The sequence below is a fragment of the Saccoglossus kowalevskii genome, chromosome 19, assembly GCF_978046115.1.
Source record: "Saccoglossus kowalevskii chromosome 19, keSacKowa6.1, whole genome shotgun sequence".
Lineage (NCBI taxonomy): Eukaryota > Metazoa > Hemichordata > Enteropneusta > Harrimaniidae > Saccoglossus > Saccoglossus kowalevskii.
Genome location: NC_140659.1, coordinates 11,272,898 through 11,296,223, shown reverse-complemented (window position 1 = coordinate 11,296,223; position 23,326 = coordinate 11,272,898).

Below are 23,326 nucleotides of genomic sequence, written 5' to 3'. Positions count from 1 at the left end.
CCTTCGCATTATAACAAATCAAGTTGCTATATTATCGCATATTTTGTTTTTATATTGAGCAGGATGTTATATTATCGAGTTCTCGACAGTGTCACGTGCACTTCTTATGAATGTAAGGATTTAATTAAGGGGGGATATAAATAGGCCACAATAACCTGACTTATAATACATCGAATCACAGTTGTGCATACACTGTCACATTCAGTCTGACGAATCATATGACCGCATACAGCCGCATCAATTTACATATATATATTAACATAATAATGACGCGCGCATGTTTTTTAACGATTACTTTGGGAGAGTTATTGCTGAATGTAGCGGCGGCTTGAATGCTCTCAGTGTTGTATACATTCGGTTGATAAATGGGAATATCGTTGCTGAGCCAGTAATAGGCGCTGTACCGGTAGATATTTAACTGGACATTCACGTTATCCAACCACTGCCGTTTGTTAAGACAGGGTGACACTGTTACTCGTGCTGTGTCAAGGCGATGTGCAAGCTCAACTTCAATCAAACTTGGCAATTAGATTACTGAAGTTATTACGACTTCTAGACATCGTAGTCGCACCCAGTTTAACAAGACCGGTAAGTAAGTACATTTGTATTCGATTTTGAGAGATTAACTACATATTCTCGAGCAGACATCTAGACATTTGTCAACACCATCACTGGTGTAACTGTACTTTGGTCAAGTGGTTTAGACCGGTGAATAAGACTACCCCTACATGTGCAACAAATATGAATGTGTTTGGTCAGGATTGCCTCATATTTCAGTTAGTCCCGCTTTATCAACTTTAGCTATTTTTACTGGCTCGTCGACCGGCCTATAGAAATACAAGGTACAGTGGTGCGTGTCCCAGCTAAAATTGAACGCTCTGTGATGTAGCTCCGCTCCCGAAAATATACCAAGATCTGCTCCACAATGTATTTTTAATCATCACAGCCGCCATGACTATATAAACTAAAAGTGTATGTATATTTGGCAATACACGCTATTGTGATACCAGTAAATTAGACACGTTTAAACAATTGCCTATTTTTCACATCACCGTATGTGCCATTAATAAAATAAATATGCCAAGTTCATTGAACTCTGACGTCGATCCTGAAAACTCATTTTTGTAGATTGTCCTATTTATTAACAAAAATATTGTTGCTTTAAATGCACAGTACATATGTTAATTTCAAATATTTAAATTAATTGAATCAATTGTAATCGATCTCTAATGCTTCCATGCCGCATTCCAGTAATTAAAATACTGTGTATTATTTCTAAATCCGTATTTTTTAGGTGGTACAAAAATGAATAAATTACGAGCATCTGTGATTATTGTCACCGTCGTGGTACTGCTACTTCTGGTGGTGGCGTTGTCAGCCCCGTTCCCGGTATCATCTTACATAACGCGACGATCGATCGAAGGAGACGGAGGAGCGAAATCGTCACCCGGGAGTTCAGTTAAGGAGGTCGCGAAGGACAAACTGAAAAGTAAACAGCCCCCGAACTGTGGATACTGTCGTCTGCCAGTGTGTTCAATGAATTTGAGGTCATGCAGCGAGTATTGTTCAACGCACTGTAGAAAATAAAAACAAATGACATTCTGTACGTGGTCTCCAATGGTATGCACGGTTGTGGACAACGCGTTAATCATCGCAGTTATAAAGAAATAATGGAACTGTGTAATACTATACGTCTGTGGAAGCGTAGAGCCATTATACCGTCCTCTGAGATTAGTACCATATTTTAATGCGGTATGTGATGTGACGAGACAATCCGAGGCTGACTATTCACAGATTGTGCTGATGATGTGAATCATTCGAGGAGCTTTCCAGATTTTTACCGGTAATATTACCACACTTCGTTTAAATCGAAGTTTTACATCTGTAAGCTGACCTAAGATCCGTATGTGTCTAGATTGTGTAGCTAGTGGAATGCGCATTTACGAATAACTATCTGACCTGCCAATGGAGTCTAACCTAAGTTTTTTGAGGGCGTGATACAAAGCACGCAAAATGACAAATACATAATAACGATCCTGTATTGAGCTTCGCGTTGGTCAAGTAATTTGCTCAATACTGTAATCTTAATTAATAAGACACACACATTAGCTGTGCGTTTTGTAGCATTCGCACCTTGGGATACGTCATTATATTTAACGAACAGGTGTCAACCCGGATAAAAGCAATAGTGGAATAAGTAGATTTAGATTTCACAACATTTCTTCAACGTGATGATATTTCATTCCGTAGATCAATTATGATTTGCAGGTGATTTTTTTATTAAATGAAATTGGGACAATATTGTGTACATCGCCGCCGACAACTTTATCCGTGACTAAACGAACACGTTTTCCGCTTGATGTCGAGTGTATGTAATGTATAACAGCTTGAACTGGCAGATAATTTGCGCATAAAATAATCTGCACTTATAGTAATTAGTATAATGGACCATCGACTCCCATCTTATTCATTATCAGCATTTCACTTCGATGTGATTTTCTTTTTACTATTTTATCTAATGCAATGGTATCGTTTATGGGTATCTTATGTACTTGGTTGAAGCTAAAGCATATATTTTATTGTATAGTCATATGTCTAAGTATTTTAGTGATTTCTGAATGATTCGTAACACCGATCGTACCAGATATTTTATTTTAGTTGTTAACAGTCTCTAAATTCACAGACATCTACAAATACAATAAAATAACAAGGCAATACATTTAACGTTTGCTACGTGGAGTTTCAATTCACGCCCGGCCTGTTATACTGTTATACATCGGTAACATTAACTAAGTCTGATTTATGAGTCACTTTTGATCACAACGTGAATGCGTACCAGCACGATTCAAGTAAATACACTAAAGGCAAATGAGTTGTGTTAACGTTTTACTGTAGTGGAAGGAATGCGAAGGCCGGAGAAATGTACTTCAGTCTGTGCTCGGATATATCGATATATTTGGGGAGATGGGGCCTTATTGAGCCATACATCAAATGTATTAGAGAATTGGAAATGCATTCGATTGTTTATAAACCACAGAGAAATGTACATAAATATGAATGCGATAATATACGTCACACGTGGGAGTGGTTGCGTATATATATACACGCTTGAAACGTATTTGCATTTCTTAGTAGTTCGAAATTCTCGGTGCATTTACTTTAAACTCTTGTTTATTCTCGTTTACATAGGCCACAGCAATAAATGTAGCATTTGACGGAAATAGAATCATGTCGCTGAATGTACGCGTTCGCACAAACTTTTGATGGCGAGACGCGTAATATACGTAATTACTGTCATATTGGACTGTTATCTCACAGTGAGCGACATAGATTTAGTTTGTTTTAGCTACACCTTCTATTCATTATTTGGCTTATGTGTGCCAGCAAAATATTCCTAAAAAAGTTGTTTTCAAGTGTTTTTGATGTGAAAAGTCACATTTTTGTCACTGTTACTGATACGGTGAAATATTCAAAATACAACAATAGTCAATATACGCCCAGCAGGCAACGAAACTCTTAACGACTTTCTTTCTATTCGGAATATAACCAAATTAACCTCACAAACCTAAATTTTTTTCTCATGCTTTCATCATTTCATCTAGCGCTGTCATTAAACCTTTCCCGATGAGCATTATGTTGTGATTTTTAGTACATTGTATATGGACAACGGACAATTAAATGCAACTTGTCATGGGCTTTGTCGCTGAGCAAAACAATTCCATTAGATGCGGCTGGGATTCAATTACGCTGATTTGAGATTATAGATTAGTTTTCAGATTAAAACAAAAAATATGTTGATATAGATGATCACATCCTCTCCCTTCGATTTAATCAAAACCTCAGTATCGTTTTACAACTCCTGATTGCTTAACAAATGTGATAGGTTTTTAATAGATATCAGACGATATTCTGAATTGTAATTATATGTATTATATAGATGATGAAGTTCACCCCGATGAAATAACAGTCTGTAATGTAATTATGGTGTGTATTTTTGGAAGCTTTTCTGCGTAGATCACGACAATGCAAAGATTACCACAATGAAACAGAAATAAATGTATTTTGCACACACTTTTTTCAATTTCTTCGCTGTACAGCAACTCAACCTAAACAAATGCTTGACACTTAATTCACTTGTACAGATAGCTTTAGAAAATATGTAATTGCCACGTTTTCGCTGCATGAATTTATACTTCAATACCATGAATATATATCGCATGTTCAATCAATTCACTGTATATTTCGATAACCTAAAACATATTACGGACGAGTGTATACAAATATTCTTGTGATATGCATTCAATGCTTATTTCATTGATGGTATATACTCTACAATTCGACAAAGTTGACAGCAGAATATGTTTGTCTTGCAGTACCGTCGAATTTATTACAACACGGACAGTCATGGACACGTGGTGTCCTAGACAAGATTAGGGGCAATATTATATATTGCTGCCTAAATATGGGTATTTGTGGTTATCATTTGCTCGACGTTAGGAGTTAATCGATAATTTTGACACTGCGGATGAATATGTTTACGCATCCTGTTGACCGGCTTCCTTGACAACCTGCAGACGAAATGACGAATGCCTGACATATAAACTCAAATGTCCAATCACAAACACAAGTGATAAGATACATACGCGCTTGGAGAGAACAAATAACAAAGACACACGTTGTATATATATACATGGTAGATTCTTTGGCAGTTAAAAGTGAGGGGAACGATGTAAGTTATACATCCCGGTAAAGCTGATTCACCACAATAAATGGCGTTGTTTGAATGCTGAAAATGGGGATAGACAATTTCCCCGATGTCTTAAAGTCTGATCAAGTAGTATCAGTGTGTAATACGCGGTTCTGTATTTTTACAAGACGTCTTACTCGCGGACAATGAGCTGGTGACACCACTGTAGTTTGTTTCTTTAGATCTTATGATGTTAGAGTTATTTTTTGTCCTTTGTTGAAAATATTATAAATTAGAAGTTGTAAACAAATTCTTGTCTGCCGCTATTAATTCGGGCAATATGAAGTGTCTGTGTCTGAGCCTGGTGACACGATAATCACGCTAAAATGTTATTTCATTTTTAAAATACTATACACAATTACATATAAAGCTTACTGATGTTACTCTGGTCGTAGAAGAACATATATTTAATGAAATTTCCAATTCCAAGCAATACACAATCAGGAGGTACAGGAAGTGGCTCACCGATGATGCAACATGCATATTGTTGTAAATGTGAAGCAAGAAATGAGACCCCATTAGGAAGATTACTGCATGAGAGTTTTCCTTAGAAAATTGACTCACTGTATCATTATTTTTGAGTCTCTTGGTGCATGCCATGAACACTCTTGCAGTACACAGTTTTCGCGCACAGCTATACAGCTCATATATCTGTTTTTTGCCGGCCATAAGTGTTTTGTAATTTCCTGTTCCTCTACCTCTGGGTTTAATGGCATAGTACGACACATCATTAGTTTGGAAACGACAGTGCAAATATATATACGGTTAATGTATCCACCCTTTGTTTAAAAAAAGGCATTTCATGTTTTCTTTAATTGATTCACGTATGTTAAAAAAGTTACAGCCCATTGCAATCAATTAGTCTGCAAACATAACAATGACTTTGACCTTGGATTTATATATGAATGTGCGCCGTAATTACTAGCGTGATGTTGAATGTTGAATAGTCATTGAGCAAATTTACCAACGCAGTAATCGTTAAGAATCATATTGATTCGTGGTTTGTTGTTGTCTTCAATGACACAGTTAGTAGTGTTTACTTCAGCAGAAAGCCCATGCAATACACAAATACTTGATGGTCGGATTTGCATCATATGAAATGTAGATGGTACCATGTACACCTTTTCTCTGCTCGGGACACATTGGATATTAAGCGCTCTCGAAAAAGACTTATGTTCACGCATGCGCTTTGGTTATTCACCTGTGCAAAATATAGTGTCGTTCTCATAAGTTATAAGTTAACAAATAATTTTATCTATTGCGTAGTGATTCTACGCATTGTTTTTTTGGCACGTCCGTAATAACTATATAACCTCATAAATGAAAATAATGAATACAATTTTCTGAGAAACATTAACGTTATCAGGCCTTCTATCATTTTACATTTACCACATGTTATAGTTTGAAAAAGAAAACAATTCCGATTTATTAATATTGTATTAGTTTCTCGTAATTGTAACTATTGTGGCATGCAACTTTCCATTTTCAGGATCAATCAAAACATTTTTCTTGTGGTAACATTGTGGTATCATTAGTGTAATGTTATTTATGTATGGTTTGTACTATTAACAAGAACAGAAATGAAGTGATCATTCTCATGGAAATATCAACGCTGGAATATTGGTAATAAAACATATTTAATATAGTAACGTATGTCCAAAAAACAACTCTGTTGACACCGAGTGATGTGTATATTGTGCTGGCAACCAGAAACAATATGCAGCGAAATCATTTTTTATCAAGATTGATGTGATTGGCTAGAGACATAGTGTTACTACGAGACACGCGTTTTGCTGTCAAATAAATGTCGGAGATCTTTTCATGTTCAGTTTCGTATACAGATACCTCATCTCCGGGTTTGACAAGCAATTAACAATCATTGCAATGTGTAGTTTCTTTGAAGAGAGTATTTAATTACACAGCAACATTATTGCATACATTATAAGCCCACTATCGACAATTTGTTTTCTATTTAGTCAAATCACGCAGAATAATGAAAGCGAATATCGTTCAAAACAAAAGTCCTGTTTGAATGTGTATTCAATCATCTTTTAAAATATATAGTAAATATTATATGTATTTATATACAAAAAACGCTATTATTAAGTGACAGAGGAGTGTAAATCGGAAAATTATTGTGCTCATCACCCACTCAAGCCAGACAAACGCTTCGTTGGGGAAGGAAGCGAGTTATTGTTATATTTACCGAAACTATTTTCAGCCGTAAGTTGATTAGTAGTCTAGTTCCATATGATTGAATGTATTGTGATATTGAGCGTAAACCCACCACGGAATCCTCAGGTCGTTGTCAATTAAAAATGCTTGACTTAATGATTGATTGATGGATTGATTGATGTATCCATTGTGCAAAGTTGAACAGGGGAGGTAAAAATAAAAATAAATAATAAGATTAACATACCGTAATTCAATCACTCAATCAACTAGTATTAAGGGAATAGAATATAACATCGAATAAAAGTACTGCGTGTGTGATGTGCGGCTAGTTCATGTTTACTTTGATTTGACATAGTATTTACACTATGCCGCGTATTCAGAGTTATTTACTTGCTACTATTTCCCTGTACATATTTACCATTGAGCGAATGATGGGGTACCAAACATATCGAATGAAATGATGCCGGGACAAGCCATTATTCAACTATTTTATTTTAAGACACATACTAAAAAACACACCACACATTTCATTTTTCATCTCGGTCAATATAAAGTGCAATACTTTGTCGTACAGCGTTCTAGATAAATAACTCGGGTTTGATAACGAATGTCAGCGAAAAAATATGTTTTAAAGATTTCAGTATCAAAATAATTGCGCTTATTTTAAAACAGATCACACTATATTAACACGTACTCAAGAACTGTCTTTACTTCTATAGGCGACTAGTATACTTATTGGTGGGTAGTAAGTAACAGAAGCCGTATAGACGGAAGAATAGATTAGATAAATGCAGATTTTCACAGAAGAGTACATAATTATTTTTTAGCCAGACTTGCCGGAAAACGTCCATCAAATGCACAGATGTACATATTCGAAAGTATAATTACTTCATTGTCATAAACTCGATCCAAGCCACACAAAATTTTACTATTTTTCTCATGGCCGTCAAATTTACCCTTTCTTACAATGTCATTTCAAACACAGAGTAAATTTACTGCTACAACATGTAATCATTTTGGAATACTCGAGGTCAAAGGTCACTGCAAAGTATTTTCGTTTTACAACATATCACACTGCCCGATAGCACCGTGATTTATCAAACCTTATCATAATTATAGTAAAATTATGCATTGTCAGTCTAGCAAAGCGTTCACTATCAAGTCAAACAGTATAGAGCGATGACGTCACCCGACACACGACAGTGGGTTTTCAATATATCGTATGGTACTTACTCACAGCCGATATGAATAGTTTCCTCAAAATATTTCTCACGTGCTGGAAAAACCTTGGAACAATTGTGTAGGGACAGGGTAAGGTGGGGATAACGAGGTGGTTTTCGTGATGTCATTTTTGTGTTATCCCACGGGGATGGTGCACAACTCCAATGATTTGAAGAGGATCGTGGTTTATATTGACTAGCGCAGAATTAGAAAACTGTCACATTTCACGACAATCGTAAAAGTTGTTCCGACGTGGCTGGTATATTTTTATAGAAATAAGTGAATTACACACTTATGAAAATTACTTCACGATAAATACGACATTACACGGTTACGAATTTTGCTATTTCATTAACATTAGCAGAAACATTAGAGTAATTATTTGCGCGTCCTGACGCTTTATTTGCCTAGTTCTATCAGCGTCTTCACGCATTATAACATTAAATTGGCTAGCAGTAGTTGCGGTTCTGTGAATAAAACTAACACCGTTCCCACTGTAAGGTTGGGAAATCTTCCGATGCGATTTAAAACAAAAACGCGTTTTGGTGAAGGCAGTAAAATATCGATATATATCTACAGCATTAAGATTCAAGTTTCACGAATAATAATTTATCTAGTCATAATATGCAAGTTACCAAAGACTACCTGGTATTTACCCTGGCCTAGTACCTAACATATAAGGTATTTTTGTTACGTCACACTACTTCGAGAAAAATAAACATAGACCATCATATTGTAATAGACGCGACAAACATACCTTGTAAACCGAATATACTTTAAACCACTGTACAATTAATTATGCATACATAAGCAGTTTAGTGATTATGCCAACACGAATCATTTAACTTTGTGAAATTCCTAAACGCTAATAACATGTCAATCTTATTTAAATGACTAATCATGAATGCAGACTAATTGTGCAAGACAATACACTAACTCTGTATGTATCCATTATAGAAATGACTTGAAAGAAGTGGAAAATGTTACAACCTACTCTGATGCTGTGCTGACCCTTTACATCATTGATTTCCATTTTCATTGGACGCCTATTACTTATTAACCAGTCACAATGCATGCGTTGTAAAATGTATAATTGCATTCTCTAAAGACCCCTTTGTAGCCTACTTAGTAAGTAATGATCTAATTCTCTCCTGGCACGCAAAGTATGTCAGGATATCTCAATGGCAGAGAAACTAGCATTTGTAACACAGTCGTCTTACAAAGAAAATCCATTTGCGCGGTCAAAGTCAGTACTGTATTTAAGCGTTTAGTTATTAAACTGAATTGGTATTTTATGTATTTGACATTAGCATCATACGCACTCCGTACTCTCGGAGCACTTGATATCCGACAAATATTCGTGGAACGTAGGTATAATGTTTCTCGAGAAATATAAAGGCTAAACGTACTATGTTGCGAGAATTAAATAAGATTCCTACATGACCAGTTACATGTCAACACATTATTTATGTGCACTAGGTTTTTACGGGGTCACATGTGAATATGAAGTTGTTACGAGGATACCTCAAAGTATGCACGAAGACAGTATCGACCGACGCGCAGCGGAGGTAGTTGCACTTATCTTTGCTTACATATTCATTCATTCATTTTAGTAATTAATTAAACTAAAAACATAAACTAAAATCCTCTGCTTCATATATTTTATAGTATTATATAGCGACTACAGATGTGTTCACTTTCACATATGCATCAATGAACGAGTGAAATTGACACACAAGAACGCAGTCAGTACACACACTACATCGATTTTATTTCATACGTTTATACATTTTATATCAAGTTTATTATCAAGACAGTTTAGCAAACGCATTGACTTTCAACATGCGATAATTTTAATGTCCTAGACGTTGTTAGGAATGTTAATCATCCAGAGCTTGTTCGCCATAATGTATATTGTTGTACTGAATATAGAAGGGCTGCCAGAATTTATGGTCGGTCATGATTGTATATCACCGGTTGTATATTACACAAACATCTTCCCTTCAAGTTCAAGTTCAAGCTACAGTTAGTAAATGTGTAACACGCAATATATTTACAATTAAAAGTTCATGCAAAATAGATTATTTTCGATTATTTAACAACTTACAGGTAATTCTATGTCATGTACTTGAAGAGCCGTGACTTACACACCAGTTCAGATTAAATTGACATTACCGGTAACTGCGACGTGAAGTCCAACGCTGAATGCATTGCTGTATACGAACAGTTATTGATCATCTCCCTGAAGTTTTCATGCATGAATTTCACAACTGAAATATTGAACTACGCACAACTGCATTAAATATTCGTGTTTTGGCAATTGAGTAAATTGCAGAGTGTCACTCTGATACTGCCCATAAAGCCAATGCAATTGGAAATATGTTTGTTAGTTATAACCGTGTCACATCGCTGGAGAAAATCTATAATTACTATGGATTTCTATTACGTAAATATTATTTTCAGACATTGTGACACAGTGTAGACTAACGTAAATCCCGAGCTGGTTTAACGATGTTGGCAACAGACAGTGAGTTTGGCATTTCAGGTAGCTAGGAGATTGATGTGATCATGCGTTCGAATCATGTGTGTATTAGAATTATATTTGAATGATTTTTTTAAAATTTTTTCTACAACAAAGTCGTCCTGATATTCCCCACTTTCCATGATCATGATTGTTATTATTCAAGTAGCTTCATTTTGTCCTCAGTAATACATTAACAATTACAGTTCACTTATGTACTGTTCATGGGTATAACATTTAGCTGGCTACACTTTTAGCATAATGTATATTGTGTGCTCTCGTACATCAAAAAAATTTAAAACGTCCAGTTTTCTTCATGAACTCATTTACAACAATGTATTTGTCAGGAAGATTGATGTATTATGAGTTTTATGGAGGATTGTACCTGTTTGAGACCGTTAAAGCAAAATATACACACATGATAAAAATATAAGCCACACATTGGGTATTGCATTTTCATACAATGATTGTTTTTATAAATATGGTATTTAATTTATGTGAAATATTTAAATAAAATTGAAAAAAAAAATATTATAATTGAATCTAATAGTAGTTTGATCTCCAACCCTAAGAATGGTCTAGTGCCACATCAGAACCGTATAAAATAATAATTTACAGACACAAGTTTATAACAATTAGAAGCAAGCGACGATATTTGGTGGAAACACTGATAAAGACTTTCCGTTTGTACATTGTGAAATGCTTTCTCTTTTATGCAGAAAAATACAGTTATTGTTCCTGAGTTGTTGGACACACTACATAGATTTTAATTTCGTTCATCTTCTTTCAATCATGCCTTTCAAAGGCAAAAATATAGAATATAGCAAATTATTTTGTTTCTGTAATATTCGTAGTGTAATCGGTAATTATGGAAATTATTTATGGGTACATAGGAAATACATTTAGTTATATATTATTCTTAATATAAATATCTAAATTATGTTGTCAAAATTATTTTTGTTTTTAGCTCCCCTCCCCAAAGAATTTCATGATGTCGAAAACGGAAAGTTTTTATCATAGTATTTAGAGGGTATAAGTAGATCTATCTAGGGATAATTAGCTTATTTCGCGGGAGATACTAACCAAGCGAAAGGACCTTATTTAGTTATTGTTTACAACAATCGCCGTAATTCTATAAACAAAATAATCGATAATACGTTTCAGGAAACACTAGTTTGACTAATGGAAATATGTATTATAATAATGTCTGAATTAGTTTTCATCGTGATTACAATGGAGACAATATATAAATGTACTGTCGATGAGATACTAACATGTTTTTCTTCGTAAAATATTCTAGACAAAATAGTCCCTTTGACGACAGCGTCACGTTCAACACGGGTCGTATGTATTTTTCGGGGGAAAATCGCACTCGCATTAGCAAAAAATGATTTACACAAAATGAATTAATTATTTCTTGTCTTTACTTTCAAGAAAATTTAATACATTATTTAGAATAGGAACATCCGGGGAATCATAACACTATCCTATTATTATTCAAAAACGAATGACAGTCCGGTGCTGTTTCCAGTAACTATATCAAACACACAGTGCATTTAACAGCAATTCATGCTTGATTGGACACATTAAACACTGCGGTTCAATGCACCCTTACAGCGGGCTGGGCTTCTTGTATAGTGTACATCCAATCCAATCTAATAAGCTTAATGTGGATTTCATGTTTAGCCATCATGTTTCAAACGAAAAGAAAAATAACATTCCATCGTATGATATTTTCACCTGCTGCAGTTGTCCAACATCGTACATTTCAACAAAATAGCCATAAACTAAGCAAGACGATGAATGCATGGGATGAATGTTTAATTTAATATGCTACCAAAATAAGAAAGCATTAAGCTTGTGACAATTAGAGAATTAAAAACAAAACAAAAAAACGTCTAGTTTTGAAATGGCAGACTGATACAATTAGCTAAATGAAGGTTTCTGATAATGCGTGTAATACGTGATATAATATGATTCATGCCGATATCAAATGAACCCCGCAGTATTACAAATGAATACCCGATGTATCACACACAAATATACTACACAATATAATGAATATACTACACAATATAACGAATATACTGCACAGTATAACGAATATACTACACAATATAACGAATATACTACACACTATATCAAATACACTACACAATATAACGAATATACTGCACAATATAACGAATATACTACACAATACAACGAATATACTACACAATATAACGAATATACTACACAATATAACGGATATACTACACACTATATCAAATATATTATACAATATAATAAATATACTACACATTATAACGAATATACTACACACTATATCAAATATACTACACAATATAACGAATATACTACACAATATAACGAATATACTACACAATACAATGAATATACTACACAATATAACGAATATACTACACACTATATCAAATATACTACACAATATAACGAATATACTACATAATATAATGAATATACCACGCCTTATTCTAATGAATGCTCAACATTATTTAGTAATAAACCACACATACACTTTCACTTATGCATACATATAAAAATACGCTATACATAATAATAAATGCATTAAAGAATATAAAGAAATAACCAATACATTTTACAATGAATGTACTATGTTCAAACTTTCAATGATTTTTTTCTGAAACAAATGAAAAAAAATATTATGCACACTCGACAGATCCACCGGCAAACGATGCATTTTATAACATATGAAACGCTCTATAACAAAGTATGTTTAGTGTCAGAGGTGATTCTGCTTTTAATAATGTGTTCGGCATAAAGTGTCGATTCCCTTTCATTACATATGCGAATAATTCATTATTTATTACAATAATATCCGAGTAATGTCTGTAACAATAACAAAGACGCTGTTTATTTATTTTTATTAAGTTCGCATACTGTATTCATATATTTGAGTATGTTTTATTCTATATATTACAATACACAATAATAGCTGAGTAATTCTCAGTTAACTTAGAATTTAAGTGTGTCTTCTAGCACAATATTATTCATAAACATATAAATTGTCGTTATATGAGTATGTCGAGATTATTTGACACCTGGTAACAGCTATCTCAAAAACTTACATTTCCAAGAAATTTCTAGCAATATAGGTGAATAATATTAGTTTGTTACCCCGTCTCTGGAAACTATTCACACATTCATAGCAACACGGTATATACACTCTTCGCAGTGTCACATCACTCTGCTTCAACAATCTAAGACATACAGGCATATTATTGCTACTTACATATAAATGTATATCTCATTTTGCGATAAATGCGTTTCGAACATGAATCTGATTTATTCATACAGTAGAATTACTCAGACATTATGATCATGAAGCTAGCCTAAGTAAAGAATACAATGTGTCAAGTTCAGGGCAATACATCTGTAAAATTATGTTACACTACCGATTACTATTCTGCAATAAATACTATTGAATTGGAATATCTACGCTAGCACTTAAATCATTTACCTTTAAATAATACACGCTACAGCAATACTAATCACGTCCGGATGCCATTTTGCACACTGTCAGTCGAATTTTTAAATTAAACTAATCCACTGAAACATCAGCGTAATCGGCAACTACCATGATACATTAGAGATAATAAATGGATTGGCTTGAAATCTGAAACCAATGCAGCAATGACTTATGAGACGACAAGACAAGAGGAGAATTCCCGTGAGAACAATTCGATTCCTTGCTCATTATACTAACTGTAATAATTTTCCTGATATGTATCTAATGGATACTTTCTCGTCGCCCTTTTGTATCGAATGCAATAACATCTGCGTGCTGAATATTATGTTACTACGTGTTGGCAAATTTCCGGTTACAATATTGTGTTCCGCAATGAATCTAGTAAGAGTGTAGATGCAGATTTTAACTGCGGTTTTATGGATCTCAACCAACAATCAGTGGGGTCAGTATTATGTTACGTCACATTAGCGTCACAATCAGACTGTTTAATCAGATTTAAATGGCATGATTTGATAAGCAATCATTCGTTGATGTTTTAGCAAATTGTCGTTATCTCAACAATATGTGAATCAGTGTACATCGGTCATGTTTCAATATCAAATTCGATTATAGATTGGAGACATGATAACCGTGCAAACAATCACATAGAGTTCGGTTGTATACCTGTTTACATGTAGTTTCGTTATAAAACCGTGGCGTTCATTCAAATACATTCGTGTGTACTCCATGCATACTCCTGTGTGGATTAACTTTGTACAGAAGCTTTAGGTGGAATCGATTTCATTTCACGTGACGCACTCTGGTTATATATAGATTTGAATCGACAATTAGTAACACATTGTATGTAACACATTCAACGTACATTTCTAATGACAGTGGGTCACTTGCCAGTTCTGGCATATTTGGATCTTCTCTAAATTGTCTCTCGTAAATATTCGAACTAAAATTCCAGGTGAATTTTCGGAGATATTTTGTTCAACACCATTTTAATTTCACATTGGCCAAACATAACTGTGCTAATTGCGCCACTTATCAAGTGACTTGTTCAATACTAAATGATCTGTTAAGTATTGCTATTTCTGTTTCATGCTAAACGAAACTAACTTAAAGATTACGGAATGTTAGACGTTTGAGGCTAACTGCGATGCAGTGACAACATCATTCCACACATAAACATTTCAAATATTCTGGCATGAACCGCTGACAAATTTAGAAGGGGTGAAGGGTAACTTTAAATCAAATTATTATTTCTTGATATGATCATCTTCAAATCTTTTATCAAAGAATTATACTCGCGATTCTGTGATGGCATAATTGGTAATTCTATCATGACATAACACTACAGATGTCAAAGGTTACCAGTAAAACATTCATCGACAATGTAGTTTTTACATTGTACTGGACCGATGGCTTAACTATATTATCCTCTGCTGTACAGCATGTTGTATTACCATCTGCATCCAAGATTTGACTCACAGACACGGACACCCAAAAATGTTGATAAACTGGTGAAGAATAGTAGGTGAATGTCAGCCAGATTGTTGATCATCAATGACAAATATAAGAAGTTCCATCACTGACACGATATTCTTTATACATGAATGGATATATATCCAAACATTTTATGTCGCGTTTCTACAAAAAATACTGTATTTACTTCGTACATCGACACAAATGGCTACAAAATGTGTACTTACTTGGCGAATATACTTAAATACTTAAATGTTTATTTAGTCACTCAACCGCTTCACGGGTTAACAGACAATATTTAATTGGCTATCAGATAATGGAGATAGTGAAAACAAGTAGTAAATGTACATTCGAATACAAAGTGTCCCCTTACGAATAAGGGTTATTGTGTTTTTTCCAGTTTCTCAGCTAAATTTATATTTTATTAACAAAGCTTGTGGGATATTATTTAGACATAGCTGACATTTAATGTTTTATTAGTGTGATAATGTTTTGACAATGATGGTAATGTACCAATCAATCAATAAAGAAACAGAATAGCATAGCAACTGTCACGGCGATGGAGAAATTAACAACATTCACATTATAATTATAGTTGAAGGACAGTACATGTCAGATTTTGAATGATGGTTTGGCATGCACTTGTCATATTAATTGATTTAATAGTACAATCATCATTACACACGAGTTCTTTTTTTCATTTTAATGCAGATTGAATAATTAATCATACCCCAAAGTAGTTACAATATAAAATAATTATGAATGACGAGTATTGTCGTCATGACAAATGACAAAGTATGTGATGGTGCATACTTTCATATTTAATTAGCAAACTAGAAAATATAGTTTAGAGATTGCCTTAGCGTTTATAGAAAGTGATTATCCTGCTAATTGTACCCTTATATGTCTAGTCCGCTGGTATCTTATTAATCGATTTTAACACCAGGATATACTGGCAACGTCTCCTTATTTCTCTAATTCCAAACTGTCTCGTGGTATGGACTGCGTTATAGCGTATAGCGTGTTTATATGTGTCTACATCATTTAGTTAATCTGACACAACATCAAGATGTTTTGGATGTACTACTAATACAGTGGTCACGCACTTGAACCGCATTCAGTGACCTTGACATGACACAGTGTCCTAATACGCATTTGTTGTTAATGATAAATATTCATGTGATTAAGTATAATTTAAGTATATAAATGTTTATGATATACAATATATTGTCAAATTAGTGCATTAATTCACATTTTAATTTAATATGTCAACTAGATTAACCCAGAAGCAGATATATTGTCGAAGCGAAACGACCCGGTTCACTTTCTATTCTCTGTCACTCTGCATTATACGATTTCTGTCAACTATTTAAATTGGCAACTCAAGTTCAAGTTTGCGTTATCACATACTGACTAAACTAACACATTACATGTATTTAATATTTTGAGTTTATTACTCAGATCTCCGCTGCGCGTTGGTCGATACTCCCGCTGTAGTGTCTTCGTTATACTCGTAATAATCTTATTTACTATAAATCTTTTTCTGCCAAGAATACGTCATGATAATGCCGAAATCAAAAAGGTTTAGAATAGATTTAGCAAACTTCTTTGTGTGTGGTCCGGAATAAACCCCGGGCCGGCCATTTTTTTATTATTAGAGGATTCTAATGTACATACTCGTTCCATATTTGGAGTTCGGTTTCCTAATATGGTAAAATGAAAATACCCAGTGCCATGCAAAATCTCGGCACGTTGTAACTCATGACTTACTGTGTATAATAATATTTGTTATTTAATTGGATACCTTGAAATATATTATGTATCGTGTAAAATATACACTATTCCTTTGACTAATCTGACGATATAAGTCACTTTACGCTCTCCAATGTATCAGTCAGTTACGAATCGTACTTCGATAAATAATTTCCTGTAGACGTATTGGACTAAAATTAACGATAAAAAACCTTCCTAAAATACACTTACAGGAAATGGCTGTGTTAACAAGGTGGAATACGTATATATAATGATGTGAATTTGACAGCGCAATGATTTTGTTATTAACACTACGCCCTGAAAGGAGCAAATAACATGTTAATTGAACAAAGTCGATTTCCTGTTAAAGTGATACGAGCATTCCGTCGAGTGTTGTAATACATGTTCATCGCGTGATGCCGACAACATATATATGTTGATGATCGACATACTCAACCTAGATATATATAGCACATAATGCTGCATCGACGATACGACAGATATCATAAAATCACGACAGGTCTACGCTTGTTTTCAGTCACAGGCGCTGCGCTACTTTGACTGTATCGATATGGGTCAGAACGCAAGTCTACAGTCCGGCATAATTATACACATTCACAGTTGAAATCTAATTTCTTGTATAATAATGTAGTTCTGGTCAACAATTCTGATGTTTGATGTGAAAATCATAGAAGCTTACTATTCACTTTATAAATGGCTTTGGGCCACCAGCCTATTTTCGAGAAAATGAAGGTTGTATTTTAGTGAATGCAAGCAATTTGATCAGTATTAGTGCTCGTCTACTGGTATTTCCAACGATGAAAATCTTCTGCCAAATTGTAGACTGGTTCGTGACTACTAGAATACATTTTGTTGATCTAAATTATTACCTTACTTTATATTATTTAACATTGTTTTCTATATACATTTAGTTGAAGTAGACATTCAAGCGGTGAATTATTGAAAATACGTATACAATACGTATTTGAACATGTGCATTTGATATATAATAAACCTTGGCTGAATTCAAAACAATATGCGGTAAATATACGATTATAGCGTTTAATACCATATGTGGGGGGTAATAAAGTCATCAATTTACAGCTACTCAAACTATCAGATCACATATTACACAGACGTATATTACCTTAGCCAATCTTGGCTGATTGAATTTTGTCCTGGAAACTGGATGGTTTCTATATTTATCGAAAGTTGTGCACTCTTACATATAACCACACGGATGTTATTACATAATAAAATAATATGAATATTCAGTACCAGTCAAAAGCGAACATGTCACCGAAAAGTGATAATTGCAATGACTTTGTTTAGAATGATGACTTTAATATTTGTACTGATAAAAAAAGAAATATTATTTAGCAATAAACTATATGATCACTAACTTCCTGTACATACGTTTTTTCTATTGGAATGCAATATTAATAATGAAAGAACTTTTGATGATTGTAGTGTAAACGGAAAAGTTTATTTTAGTTGTAACTCCGAATTTTCATGATGTCACCCGAGTTACGAGTTAACATTTACGGGGAAACACATTTTTTCTAAGATATCTACACTTATTTCAAAGTTAAATCTGACCCACAAAAGACATGTCGAGTTCTAAGGTCAAGCGCTTGTAAAATTTTCAAGGTAGGATTTATAATCAATTGTCTAAACGAACTACTTTTTCCAAGAAATACATTAGCATGGAGTGTCATGCTTGCCTCATTTATATAATTGTACGAAATATATTAATGACATGTAAAATCAGGTGTATGACGTCTCTTCAAAACCTGGCTCATCGGAAGCCTTTAAAAATACAATGTTGACTTTTCAATATATGATGAATATTTACAATGTTTGCAAATATACTATGCATATTTTTCAATTTATGTAATATATATATATTGCATAATATATGGATAAGTATGAATTGAAGGTTGCAATTTGTAACTTATGTTTGACTTGAGACAGCATGTTGCCTTGTTGCTTCTCTCGTGCATTGAAGCTGTGTTTCTTTTCTTTCGTTTGGATGTCAAGTGTGAGAGTGAGTTTTGATACGAAATGAACACAATTGTGTGAAACTTTAGAACGAATGATTAAATTGAGTCCGAGAATTGTGATTAAGCTTGAATATACGTCTGAAATCTCTAATTTGATTTTCCATAGTGTTGAAGTGAGTCCCAATGTCACAAAATTCTGTTATTAATATGGTGCGACACTGTATGCGTTGCTATAAACTAAGGGATTTACACGGTGTATTCGGTGACAATTACAATAACATTGCCGACATTGAGAATGGTTCTAAATCCCTACGCCCTCACCGTCATACGCAATTTATTTGTTGGTACTTCGTTTATTCTTTGACAGGTTAGTTTTTGAATTATATGAAATTTTTGGAAAAATAATTATAAACTATAATGATAACTATGTGTGTGAGTGTATTTATTTATTTATTTATTTATTTATTTATTTATTTATTTATTTATTTATTTATTTATTTATTTATTTATTTATTTATTTATTTATTTATTTATTTATTTATTTATAGATGTATGCCTGTCTTTTCTACGAGTATCCCAAGAATTACTCGATGGATTTCAATGAAACTTGATACATGGATACTCAATGGATAAATGCACACAACTGATTAGTTATCAGTCGAAATCCGTGAATAATAATTAGCTAATTTGCGTAAGTTCATAACACGTGGATTCTTGTCGTCATAGCGGCTGTCCAAATTGCCGACTTCATTGAAACGGATTTTTTTACGGGGTGATTTTGAGACTCAGAAATAAATTTAAATCATATACAAGTGTAATACAGGCTCCGAATAGTTATATTTGCAACAAGGGTAACATAACAAATATTACCATTAAAATTAGTATAGAACGATTATAGATACACATCGACCGTTGAACAAATTCGCCATCGTTTTTCTGACGTAACGAGCTTTATTTGAGTAGTTTCTTGTTAGCGTCAACATTGACATATGCAAACTAATCTCAGTTGACATGACTAAAAAAAATAGGGACTCCAGTCATTGCCGTACGCCTGATTGCGTTTTAAGAATAAAACACTTACTTATACGGGTTCACGAGCGAGTCGCTGCTGACGGCAGTAACGTTTTAGACGTTGATTACACAAATGATTTCTCATGCATCTTATTCGAGCTCCAACTACTAAGACGTCATAAACTTTCTACCCGTAGACGGGGAGTTTCATTCACAAATGATTTACGGCGGAAGAGTATTATCAATTGTATCCGACGTTTGATTCTGAATCAACAATGAGTTTTATTGACCGCCACTTGACCACTAGGTTTACTAATATGAATTATTTTTATTTATTGTTGACGCGTACAAATTTTAGGATAAGTATGAATTTACTGGTTGACATTTTTTAAGAACAGTATCAAATGAAGGTGGTTCCATTCACATTATGTGAGACTAATTCGTTTTCTGTACAAGGCTGTTTTTTTTAATAAAAACGAATAACACTCAGTAAATTGTGCCCCCAACTTACACAATATAGAATGCATAAATACTAGAAATAATAACCACGCCATGCATGTGCTGCAAAGTGCAAGATTCACGAAATTAGTCCATTTACTTGCCGACCAAAACTGGTGTATTTTTGCAATATGGTAGAATTTTACTACAAATATTTTTTATATTTTGAAAGCTCCGAAATAAGCAGATACTGCACTGCATATGCCGTACCAACATGTGTGGGACTGAATCGCACTGGATGGGTCTCGATTTTTATTTTCATTTGTTTTCTAGCTACAAACATATAACATATACAAAATAAATGTATATTCATATACTACTGATCAAAAGTGGGGTAACATTTAGGAAGTTAGATGGAACCATGTGTATTTAGATACCAGAATTGTGTCCACAGAAACGTCACTTACAATATTGTTTTGTTAGATTAGATCGACATGTGCCTGCTCATTTTCACGTATTGCGTAACATTGCGTAAATGTTATAAAACATTCCATTTGAAAATAAAAGCATGGGTATCTTACCCATTATGAATAGTTTGTACGCAAAACTACCTACACGATACTATTGCAATACTGAAAACAAGAGAGACTAGCAATGCAAGCATCTTGGGTATATGTAAGCAGACAGTTGCGAAGCCTTGTCTCGCAAAAAACACGAGACTAGTGTGTTTTGTATAATTCATTACAGGCGTTGTGACCAAAAAATGGTTTTTGTCTTGTTATTATCAGTGCCGATACATATATACTTTATTATTTTGTCTATAAAAATACATACTAACTCATCCAATAATAACAGTTAGACATATGATATAAAGCATGTTAGTTAATAAAATTAGTGTTTAATATCTATCATGGGTAGTGTTGAATACAGATGGTACACGTACCCATACTATATTAGTTCGCTTTTTGTAAAATAAGCTTACTAACAAAAAATAAGCTAATCAATTAGTATATTGGTTGTGTCAACATAAAATGTTATGTGTATGGTATGGCATGTTATGGTATGGAAAGTTGGCACGTACAATAAATTTATCCATTGTACCTGGTATTGTCTGAATGAAAAATATTGCGCATGATTTTTTAAAAGTTTGTTACTCTCTGACCTCATCGACTGAACCTGATGTTTATTGAGAATCTATTTTAATGTGAATACGAGCTACTCTGATGTATTGGTCGATATCCCGCCAAAATTAAGTTTGAATTATACACTCTAATGCAATATCTAATTTGACCATTAACATAATATGATATAATGTATTTTATAAAGTGTTATTAAATAGAAACACAAAGTTCGATTTATCTAGACATCTATGCCCTCAGTATGAGCTGATACATAAGGAAGAAAAAACAAAATTTGTTAAACTTGCAAATAGAAAGAAAAGGTGAAAATAAGAAAGAAAAGATCGAACAAGGCTAAGACAGGAAGCCGTTCAACTTGAGCAAGGAAAGTCTAACTTGAAACAGTAAATGCATGAGTAATTAAACTAGAGCAAAAAAGGCTAACCTTACGATAACTTGTCGAACTATATGCTAATTAGTCCATCATCTAATAAGCTCAACTTGATTCTAAAAGTAAATTAAAACTGAAAGAGTAATGTGACCCCCCCACCTTTGCAATCAAAATTTAGTTTCCCACACCTTGTTGTAATGATGGCATAGATGTCTAGATAAATCGAATTGTGGGTGAAAGCTAGATTTGGGGTGTAGTATTTAGTGAGTATTGATGGGAGTTGCATTGGTAGATGATATGCATGACTGCAAAATGATCAAGCGCATTATGTTAATGCATACAGGTTGATGCTATCATTTGAATATTTGTCAGGTAAGTGCCACAAATATCAAGACAGAAATAATCGAGCATTATTTGACACAGTGGATATCGGGTGTAATGTGGAAACTGCGAATGATTTGATGCTGTCCAAATAGTATATTTAGTATTTCGCCTCAGAAACGAAGGGGGGGGGATATAACACATCCTTCATAGGTGGCAATGTTGTCAATGATGGGAAAGTGATGTTGCTACGAGGCGCATAGTGTTCTTGGGTCGAAAGGATTTGATAAGTTTCTCACAGTTCACGGGAAGACATCATACTAGCTGATGTTACACGAGTTCCCAAAGCTGAGCTAGAAGTCCTTACTCCATACTATTTCGGAATTGTGCAAGCCGAACCACATCGATTTATGTGCAATGTCTTGGAATTGATGAGCCTTCTCAATTCGAATGCATGGCAGTGAAGGTGTAACTTATTGGGTTGTTTGTCCCAGGAACAGAGGATAGCTAGATGATTTGATAGTTAGCACGGCTCTCGGATTGTATTATTGGGTCGAATTGGCTTATTAAACTACTTGTATATTTCCTTTCTTATTTACTCATTATGGTTCAACACACTGTTTTCATATTGCATATGTAACTAA